The following is an 11,396-nucleotide window of genomic DNA, read 5'->3' on the forward strand; positions in this document are numbered from 1 at the left end:
TGGCTCACTCTGGAATCCCACACTCTGGGAGGCCGAGGCAGGAGGATTGCTTGAGTCCAGGAGTTCGAGACAAGCCTGAGCAATATAGTGAGACCCCATCTCTACAAACAATAGAAAAATTAGCTGGGCATGGTGGCGCATGCCTGTAGTCCCAGCTACTCGGGAGGCTGAGGCAGGAGGATCCCGTGAGTCCAGGAGTTCGAGGCTGCAGTGAGCTACGATCATGCGCTACACTGTAGCCTGGGTAACAGAGCAAGACCCTGTCTCCAAAAGAAAAAATTGCATACCAAAAGGTAATCAAAGGGCACAAAGTCTAAAAAATGGGAAAAAAGACTGCTGGAAGTGTATTGGAAAGTTCATTAATAAAATTATGTTATTTTTGTGGTTGTTTGGATGATTGTATTATTTGTCAGTTTTTAATGTATTTGTTGTGATTTTCTTTCTTATTCCTGCTACTTTGGTACTCAGTTTGGATTCACAAGTTTGCACTCTTTTTCTTAAGGCAGCCCTCCTCAGTTTGTATAAGCTTCTGGCCACACACCACCTGAAGCCACCCTGGTCTGTGATCAGAGACCCGGCTGCCAAAGACACAGAAGGACCTGTGGACACACCTCTCAGGTTGTGGTTCTTCTTGGCTGTCGGTTCTGAAGCACCAGGAAACGGAGACACTTGAATTATATAATATTTGCTGGGAGATGGTTTTTTAAAATATTTCATTCCACTCCCACATGGCTTCATTTCCCTTTGGCAATGCAAGTGTCTATCGGCTTTGCATTACTGAAGGAGGAAATGGGGGTTCTTTGCCCCCTTCCTTTCCAGAGGACTCACACACGAGACTTTGACTCTGCAGATTCCTGACCACGCGTGATGAGATGACAAACTATAATCAGATAAATGGACCAAGCCCTGGAATTAAACTGCTAGAGAGCACAAGAGTATAGTCATAGTTACTTTATAGGTACAGAAATCGAGGAAGGCATAAAGAGGTCCAGCTAACTTATCAAGGACACAGTGCTTGGGATTAAACCCAACTACTGGATTCACTCAGCTCTACATCTTGCTGCTATCTTGCTAAACAATTCACTTCAACGATTCACTTCAAAAACACGCATGACGAAAGCTTTACCTTGAATGTACTTGGCTATTGACGTCTCCTTGGCAACAGATTCTAAATTAAAAGCAAAATAGTGATTGAACATATGCAGTTTTGTGAAAAAAAAATTGTGGGCTCTGAAGCCACAGTCTCAGACGCTGCTCGTCCTTCAATCATCGAAAAGACAAGATTTATTCCTGGATCCTGCCACGTCGCAGTTATTTTAGAGACGTCTGTTTTCTAGGCAGGAAAACAGGAGGCCATTCCCCTTTCTCTCAGGGTTTCTCTCTGCTTTGGCCTTTTCCACTTTCTTGTAGTAAATCAGAGCCATGTGCATAATTAGCACTGCACACCCACCTCATTGAGCTCTAATCGTTAGTGCCCGTCTCTAATTGAAGAAATTAGTTAAAATATAGTTGCCATTAAATACAGACTAGTGTGAACATAAGGTATATTATTAGTACAATATCCGTTTTTTCTCTAGATACTCTAAATTCTTGGTTAGTCCAAATCATACCAGTGCTACCTTCCTTGTATAGTTTTTCTTTTTAAAAAGAGATGCTTTTACGGAAATGCTGTGGTTTTATGTCATCTGCTTCCTTTGAGGGATGCTATAAGATAGAACTCCTCCAAGCTGTAGGAATATTGTGTGCTACAGCTTTTGGTCCGGGCCGGGAGCTTTGGGATCACTTGGGAGCCGGTCAGAAATGCAGAATCTCAGACCCCACCCAGAGCTACGGAATCGGAAGCTGCATTTTAAGATTCCCAGGTGGTTTATACGCTCGGTGGAGTTTGAGATGTACTGTTCTGTACTGCGTGGTCTATTTTCTGGAGGACGTACAGGAAAATTTATTTCGGATATAACCTAAGCCAGCGAGGCAGTGCACGCCTGTAGTCCCAGCTACTCAGGCGACCAAGGCGGGAAGATCACTTAAGCCCAGAAGTTCAAGACCCTGTCCCCCAAAAAGAGAAAAAAAATTTTCATCAACTGGTTAAGTTCGTGGCTTGAGGTAGGCAGAAAGTTTGCTTGGTTTGGATGTTGCAGCCCCACTTATTGGCTGTGTGCTTTTGGGGAGTCTACTTTCCTTCTCTAATGCCCAGTTTTCTTCTCTGTACAGTGGAGGCCATGCAGGGTCACCTCACAGAGTGACCGTGATCATCAAATGGGAAGATACATGTTAATTAATTAGGCCCGGTAGTCACATACGATAGCCAATAAAAGTTAGCCATTATTATTGTTATTATTACTACCCGAAATTATTTTCTTAATTAAATGGTTTTGTCTTATCAAATCATACATCTGATGATTTGGGGGGTAGGGTGTTGACTACCAGAAAGCACAGAGCCAAGTTCATAGCCCTTTCCAGCAAGTATCAGACTTTTTAATGGACCTTATGCCAGCTTCATCTCATCTTTTATATTAATATTTATATCCTTCACCCCAATTTTCTCAGATCTTTATATTTTTTGTTTACCATTGTATTTTTGTAACCCACTTCAAAATCGTTTTATATGGAGGTATGACATAACAATAAATTAATAATCACAATTACAGATGTTATTACTCCATAACTTTTGCTCCAAATTACGTTGACAGCCTTATCTTATCTTTCTTCTCTACCAACCCCTTGGTGCAATCATATCGGTCAATCTAATCCCCCTTGTAAAGTAGGCACACTTAAAACAATTTTTAAAGAAATGTTGTTCTCCTCACATTGCCTTCTTGTTCATCACTATGTCCCTAGCATAGAAACTTACACATAATAGGTGCATAATACATGTATTGAATGGATAATTCTTTATAAATTTACGTTTTACGTCACTTACACATTTGTGTCTCTTCATGCTTGCTGTTCAATTCCAACCCGGAAAGGGCTTTCATCATCCTCTTGGTTTGTCCAGGTCAAGTGTTACCCTCACCCTGAAGACTCCCTTGACCCTGAGTCCAGACAGGGGCCTCTCTCTTCCAGAAACTACGGAATTGGCTGCTTGTCTTACTCAGCTGACGCTTGGCACTCCTCTTTATGTTGGTAGCCATCCTTGATGAAGAGCACAGTCTTTGGAGTCAAGAAGTTATGAGTCCAATTCTATTTGGGCCACTTACCGGCTGTGTGACTTTAGGAACATTACTTACCTTCTCCAGGGCTGTTGTCTCTTCTGTAAAATGGGGAAAGTAAGGTGTTGTATTGCTACAGTAGATAACATATGTGGGTGTTGGGCACTACATTACTTAGAGATGTTGATAACTCTAACTTTTTTCCCAGATCGAATTCAGTCTTTTGTGGAATCGGCAGGGAATTATGAGAGGGCTATGAGTGAAGTCCCATTCCTGGCTGACAAAAGCTGCCAGGGGTTGTCTACTGATGATTCTCAGTGAGTGTAGCTGTGATTAAATATTGTCTAGGAGGGAAGTAAGACTCAATGGAAATCAATCAGGTGGGGGAGGGGGGAAGAGAGGGGCCAAGACCTACCTAACGGGTACAATGAACACTATCTGGGTGATGGGCACACTTGTAGCCCTGACTCAAGCATTACAAAATCGATCCATGTAACCAAAAACATCTGTACCTCCTCAATATTTTGAAATAATAAATAAATATTGTCTAGGTTTCATGACTCTTCAGTGATGGCAGAGGAGAAAGGTAAGCAATATTTACTGTCTCCCAGGAAACACTGCACAGCACAGTTTCAAACTCTCCTTGGATTGCCTTTGTTGTTTTTCTGTATTTCTTCTCTTTTTATTCTGTAGCATTATTTACAGTTTTTACATTTCTCTTCCTAAGAATACACCATAGACGCAAGAATTAAGAAAGGGAGTGCTGTAGATTTTTTACTCTTTTTAAAGTCTTTAAAATAGTCTCTGACCCCTTTGAGCTGTATGCAGGAGCACACTCTGAAGGGTCGGAAATGCAAAATGCACGAGAGTCAAACAAAAAAGTCTTTGCGTCTCCGAATCCTGAAACAGTGATTAAGCCCATCCTCTCATGGTAGAGTATGCAAAATTATCACAGGAGATGCTTTTGCTGTTCACAAAATAACTAGAAATAACAAGATAACTGGAAAGTTAATCTTGTGTTTTCAGAATGTTTTCTTATGAGTATATACATATACATATAATAAAAAAGAGTGCTTTGACCAACAAGGAGGCTGGTGTGTCATGCAGCATGCTCGCTCTACATCTGGTAAGGATCTATAGCCATTCTAGTTCGTTCTCCACATGGTAGTTGGAGAGACCCTGGACATCAAATCTGATCATCTGACTTTCTGCCTAAAATTGTACTGATTCCTTGTTGCCTACCATATTAAGTCCAGTATAAAAGGCTTTTCTTAATCTGGTTCTAATAAGCTCCCCTGTCCCCACTTCTGTCCCTGCAGAGTGGACGCCGGGGGACTCTAGGAGACGCCTGTCCTCAGCAGGGCCACTGCATGGCTCTTTCCTCTGCCGTGCGTGATGAAGAACCAGCCCCAACACCCTTCCTCTCCAAAGCCTCCCTGGACTCCCCCATGCAATTTCTCTTTCTTTGGGGACCCATAACAATGTCAACATAACATTTGTAAAGCACTTACTATGCTGGGTGATAACGTTCCCATTTACAAACTTCTGATTATCTTGTGGTTAATTTGAAGGGTGGGATGTTGCCTCTTCTTGTTTCTGTCACCCATCACGTCTAGCACAATGTCTGGCACAGAGAAGGTGCTCAGTACTGGCTAGTCAAATGGATAGAGTCACCTAAATTTATATTTTTTAAAAAAGAAAGACCATACATTTTGCTTCTCCCAGGTTCAATTTAATTTGGTTACTCTTAAATATACTTAATGAATATCAGTGCAAATTATCCTTCTCTATAATGAATACTCGAATCTTCATATTAACGAAGTCCAAACTCACATTGATTTTTACGATTATGAGTGTTGGAAAACACATTTCAAATGTCTTCTCTGCGTGCAGACCTGTGATTTGAGAGGATGTGTCAGTTGCAAGGTACCGCAGGTTGCCCGTGAGCGGCTCCGCGGCCATCAGCCTGTCAGCGGGGCTGCAGTTCAGATTCCCTGTTGGTCACTTAGCTGATCTTTTTGGTCTGTAAGGGACCAAGACTACCCACCGAATGCCGTAACCATGGTGATAAGATGCCCTATTTTAACTTTTCAACAGAAAAGATGAGATGCTCTAGCACTTCTGGGCCTGCGTTTCCCAGTGGACTTTCGGGGAGGCATCCAAGCATTTAAGCAATAGAATCAGGCCTTGAGCAGATAATTACTTTTTCCTTGATACTAGTAAAGGAAAATTAGGGGTGGTGACTGACAGCACATATAGTTCGTGACCAGCCAAATGTGAGGTCCAGGGCAAACCGGGGAAGCTTGTCATTCTTATACACTGACTTGTTAAGTAAAGTTGAAGTGCTCAGCAAAAATAATGGCTGTGTGCTCTTTTTTGCATGTGATGAAATAAAACTATAAGGGAAGGTGGGTGTGAATCTTGCAGGAAATCAAGCTACGTTTTCCAACTGAGATTAGTCTTGGACCTACGTAGAATGAGCAGAAGTGGACCTTTGACATTTAGGAGCACCGAGAGGACACAATGTCCAATACCTTCCCTTTTCTTTAGTCTGAAAATCCAACTTGCCAGAGTTTTCCCCTTTAAGGTTTTCAAGCCATTTAAGTATCTCTGGAAAAGCATCACAGTAGGGGAGAGGCTGAAATTTAGTGGCCTATGAAATAAAACGATTTTGTAGCTGTGTGTGTTCGACCTAAAGAGTGTCTTATAAATGATTTTGAGCCAACATTTAATCATAAGGAGCCTTTGCCTAAAGATCCACATTACTCTGTCACCTTTAAACAACAGGGGATGTAACAAAACTAAGTTCTCACAAAACCAGAGCTGAGTAGCTGCTGTCTCATTTAAATAGGTCAAATTCTCTCTAATTTGTCCCAGTCTTCACCCCTCCCACCGTGACTCCAGATAGGGTTCTTTAGGCTGTCCTCACTCATTTACTTACCCTGCCGGCTCTAGTAGGGAAAAACTGTAACCGGCTCCGTGAACAAATTTCCGTGACCTCTATATGTTTTTGATAATCCTCTCCCTTAACTAACTACTTGACCTTTTGAGTTGTTTCCCAGAAATGGTGGATTGTCTTCAAGACAAAGGAATGGAGATTTTGAAGGGCCCCGGGCAGACTTCCTGATGCCAAGATTCACCATCCCCTGTGACCTGCCCCAAGACGCGTGGCCCCTCCTCAAAAAGCCCATGAGCTCCATCGGTTGGACAGATGGAGTTGAGGCAGCTTCTCCCATTCCCCTGACAAGACGCCGGTCATGTTAGAAATTTCTTTCTTCCTTGGCCATCCTTGTTGCCTCCATAATTGGATCTTTGTGTGATGAGCAATTGTACCTAGGCTCAAGCCCCTTGCAGTTTTGACAAAAAACTGAAAAGCTTCGGTAACCATGGCAATTCCGGGGCTGATGGTAAAGCGTCTGCTCTGTGTTCTGCCTGAGTTTCCTTATTCTCTAAGATATTGTTATCAGAAGGTTGGTACTTGTCCCCAAGGCCAAATCAGTGAGAACAAAGGATGGGGACAAATGATTTGAGGAAAAGGAAAGGGAAGTTTATTAATTTGCCAGCAAATGAGGAGGGCAGTGGGCTAGCACCTCAAAGACCACCAACCTGCCCTTAAGCAGAAAAACAGGGCTTTCTAAAGGGGGGTTTTGGGTGGTCAGGCTTGGGTCTCCATAACTAGTGTCACATGTCATCGCTTTGAGATGTCAACCTTATCTCCATTGACTGTGGTCTTTTGACAATTCTGTTGAGACAACTCTTGTGGTTTGTGATACCAGAAACCAAATGGCAAAGAACATTCTCTGCCCCTTTGATTACTGGCCTTGGGAAGGAATGCAGGTTTTAATTCCCAAAAAGGGTGGGGGATTTTAAAGAGACAACTTGTAAAACATTTCATTGCCCCTTTTCAGACTTTAACCTCTGTTACAATATCTGTAAGCACATTAAGACTCTCCCATGCCTCTTCTGTGGTTCCTACCCCCATCTTCCTCTTGGGGTATTATCAGAAAATCAACACACCAAAGAACATGAACAAAATATACCTTTCCAAACAATTTTCCTTCCAGCATTCACTTAAAAACTCTCACTGTTTATATTTCCAGCACAAACACACACATCTATATGTATGTACTTAAATGTGCCAAAGAAATTCCACTTTTACTTGCGGTTGACTTGACTTGAATGTTTGAGTTTTCCCAGGTGGTTGAGTGTTACCTCGACTGGGAACACACTGTGGTTGGGCCTGAACGATGCAGTACGATAGAGACGAAGCGTGGTAACTATTCTGTAAGTACAATCAGTGTGGGAAAAGATCGCCAGGCTTCACTCCCCATGGAAGAGGCACTGTTCAGTTAGGAGTTGGCCTGGCCCTGCTGTGCATCATGCCTTGCAGAGCGAGAGCACAGTGAGGGCATTCTGAGGAGCAGACACACTGGGTGTAGCCAGGGGACATTTAAAGACTAGGAAGGGAGGCTTGAGAGACTGGTTTCCTCTTTTCCCTGGAAGTCTTTGAGTCTTAGGAGTTTATCAAAGGCCTCTAATTTCCACTTGATCCAAATTTCTCTCATGTTCAGTGATTTCTGAAATATCTTACAATGTTTATTATTTATAATAAAGCTTAAAATGAGGGTATTTGTGCGTGAGTTTATATACACACATCCTTGGAAGCATAAACACTTGTAATCACACCCATGCACATTAAGCTGTATGTCATGGCGCCACTCAGATGTCCCTTTAAGAGAACTCACTGTGGGGAATGTAGTTAACTTATCATCGACCTGTCATTTCTTTGGATCCACCACTGCGAGAATGTGAGGCCATCCTTCTCTGCTTCCCACAGCTTGTTCCAGCCAATCCCTGATGCTGGTGTGGGTACCAGAGCCTGCTCAAGTTCAGTGTCGGGTCTCCTCACTGTCTGGCTGAGATGCTCTAAGAACTGAGCTTCTATCTGAGGCTTGTCCTTCCCAGTCAACCCCTCCGTCCTTCTCTCTTCTCCCGGGTGTCAGCCCTGTATCATGGTCTGGAGGCTCTCCCTGCCGTCTCCTGCTTCTTCCCACCAATAAATCTCTCACACCTCTAGTTCTGTTTTGGCATTTGCTTCACAGAGATCCAAATAGACACATGGTAAATGACTAAGTGTTACTGGCAGGGATCAAGAGGAATTACAGGCTGGTCTCATGCCTATAACCCCGGTGCTTTGGGAGGGGCAACATAGTCAGACCCATCTGTACAAACATTTTTTTAAAAAATTAGCCAGGTGTGGTGGTTTGCACCTGTAGCCCTACCTACCCAGGAGGTTGGGGTGGGAAGATCCCTTGAGCCGAGGAATTGGAGGCTGCAATGAGACATGACTGTGCCACTGCACTCCATCCTGGGTGACAGAGTGACACTCTGCCTCTAAAAATAAATAAATAAATAAAAAATTAAAAAAAATCCCCACTGAAGCCTTGCAGAGGACTATGTAGGCCATGCAGGTGTGGTAGAAGAACACAAAGTGATCAAAGGTAAAGTTTCCCATCAATCAAGCGTGGATATTCTAGACAGTGTAAGGGTCCACGTGAAATATAGAACAAGATGCTGACTGCTGCTCTTTGGGGGTAGTAGTGGAACAAAATCTGGTGGAGACCAGGCGTCAAATGAAGGGCTGAATGAAAATGCACATGTTAAATAATCAGTTGAAAATGCAACAAATATGAAAGCTTTCGGTGATGAATTGCCAAATGAATGTTATGGTCAATAAGTGCTTTGAGTTCAGTCTGGGAACATTTTTAGGACAGATTTTTTTTTTTCCTAAAAGCTGGAATAACAACCAGTTAAGGGCTGGTTGCTTTTATCATTGCAGAAGAGATAAGGGAGGAGGTAATTTCATACAGAGGGGCTATGTGGATGGGGAAGGCGGTCACCGAGCAGTCTTTTGGAGATGTTTTTCTCAAGTGCTGTCTCAAGATCGCTGAGGAATCATAAGTTATCTATAAGAAATTTCACAATATTATGTTTTCACTTGGATGCTAATCTTAAAGAATTAGTATTGCATATTTAGGATCCTTGGATCATCTTCTGAGGGCTACGTCTCGATTTCTTTGCCTCCTTTTGTATTTGTGCTTTTAATTGTGTTGGCACCAAATAGCACCACTTCAATCAGCACAGACTGGTGAGAAAAAACAGAAGGAAACTAAATACGACAACGAAGCATCCTTGTCAAGCAAAGGCTGAGTAGACAACCTTCGTGCATGGCAGAAATGACTATTTTCAGAGCAGTAGTTTGGAGAATACTGTTGGGAAAACTTCGATTCAGCAAGACAATTTCCATGTGAAATTGATGCGGTGAATTTGATTTTTATCGCTTTTTGTTTAAAATAGAATCGGCACGTTTGATTTGGTTTTATTATTGTATAAAGTATTTAAGGAGTGTGTACTCAGTTTTATGTACACTGTGAGTCACTTGTCTATTCCCAGCCTTTCTCTTGTCCCTTCCACCAAAAGAGCAAACTCCTTGCTGATTAGCTTCCTCTGCTCCCTGCCCCCTGCGTTCCCGAGGAGGCTGCTTCTGAGCACGTGACCTGGAGAAGACCACCCTGGTGGGCGAAGCCAGGCGACGTGGTGGGAACCAGCCAGCTGGCGTAAGAAGAGCCCAAGCTGCTCAGTACTGGCGACTTGACCTTGAACGTGGCACGCAGACTTTTCAACCATACGAGGGCTCTTTAACGGGGCCCCGGAGGTGAAAAGAGAAGGGGAAAGATTTTTACTAAGAGAAGCAAAGTCTACATAGTAACGAGCAGAGAGAAATAAAAACAAATTCACAAGTTTGAGGTGGGAGTGGAAAGAGAGTTGGGGGGATTTTGGTAAGAAAGAAAGCCTAGAGTACTTTGAGACGGCTGGAGGATTTGGGAGCAAAGGCCAAGGCCAAGTGCGTTTTGAGGTTATAAGTAATTGGTGTCTTTCCTGGAGTCAGAGGAAAAGTCTGAGATTCCTTTTCCAGTGAGGACTGGAACCTTCCGGCTGGGTCATTTGATGTTCTCATGAGGAAGAGCTGCTGATACGCTGGTTTCTCTAATTACCAAGCAGTTAAATAAAACATGGAAATCTCTCAATAGTACCGTCTGTAGCTACTTTGAGAAAGGAAATACCCTCTCCAGTAGAAAGTCACCCAGTCCCAATTCAAAGTCCGAGCTGCTATTATTTTCTGGGGTAGGAGAATTAGCATTTGACTTGTTTCTTACTTTGCCTGGGGGGACTTATCAGAATAATAAAAGTTAGAGTAGCCTCTGTAGCTCGGGATTCCTAAGTTCTTCAGGGTCGCTGTTGTCCCATTGCATTGGCTAAATGGAATTGCGTGGTAGGGCTGTCCTGTGGGCGAAGGAAGAAAGCTAGGCCACAGAAGAGGCCTCGCCTCCAGGTAAAATGCAGTTAACTCAGCATATAAAATATAATCAGCATCTTGTCAATTCTACATCTCAAATAGCTCTTGCAGGCACCGGTTCCTCTCAATCTCTACCCCCTTGCACCTCATCTGAATTGCTAAAATAGTTTTCAACCGGAAGCTGTGCTTCTAGGAGGTGCGTTCTCCACTTGTTTACACCCACTCATTGTCCATATCCCTTGGACGCTGCCGTGGGCTGCTCACCGTGTTAGATGCTCGATCGTCCCCATAGACACAGCATCCGCCTGTGCAGAGGTTCCAGCCCAACGGGGACAGAGGCGTGAAATGAGTGACCATGCAAACCATGGGTGCCACGGGGCAGCAGGGCCTCGTCACAAGGGAAAGGGAGTCGGGGAGCCCAGAGAAAGGCTCCCACAGAAGCTCTGAGGTCTTCAGCCTGAGGCCTGAAGGTTGGAGGGGGGTCCACTGAGCAAAGGGCAAGCAACCGGGCAGCAGGGCTAGAACGTTCCCGGAGTGAGACAGGCAGAGGCTGAGTCGTGCCCAAAAGAAAGTGCTAGAGGCAGGTGGGTTGGGTGGGAATAGCCGAAAGTTCTGCCCGAGGTCTCAGATCCAGAAAGGCCCTGCAAACCTGCTAGAGATTTGGGTCTTCATTCTAAAAACAGCTGGAAGGCAATTAAGGATTTTAACCTGGGGGTGATTAGGATTGGCTGCAGAATGGACAACTCATTCCAAGTGGCAGCTAATCTTGTTTAAGAATGCAATCTGGGCCGGGCGCGGTGGCTCACGCCTGTAATCCTGGCACTCTGAGAGGCCGAGGCCGGAGGATCGCTGGAGGTCAGGAATTCAAGACCAGCCTGAGCAAGAGTGAG

This window comes from Lemur catta, chromosome 24, assembly GCF_020740605.2.
Source record: "Lemur catta isolate mLemCat1 chromosome 24, mLemCat1.pri, whole genome shotgun sequence".
NCBI lineage: Eukaryota > Metazoa > Chordata > Mammalia > Primates > Lemuridae > Lemur > Lemur catta.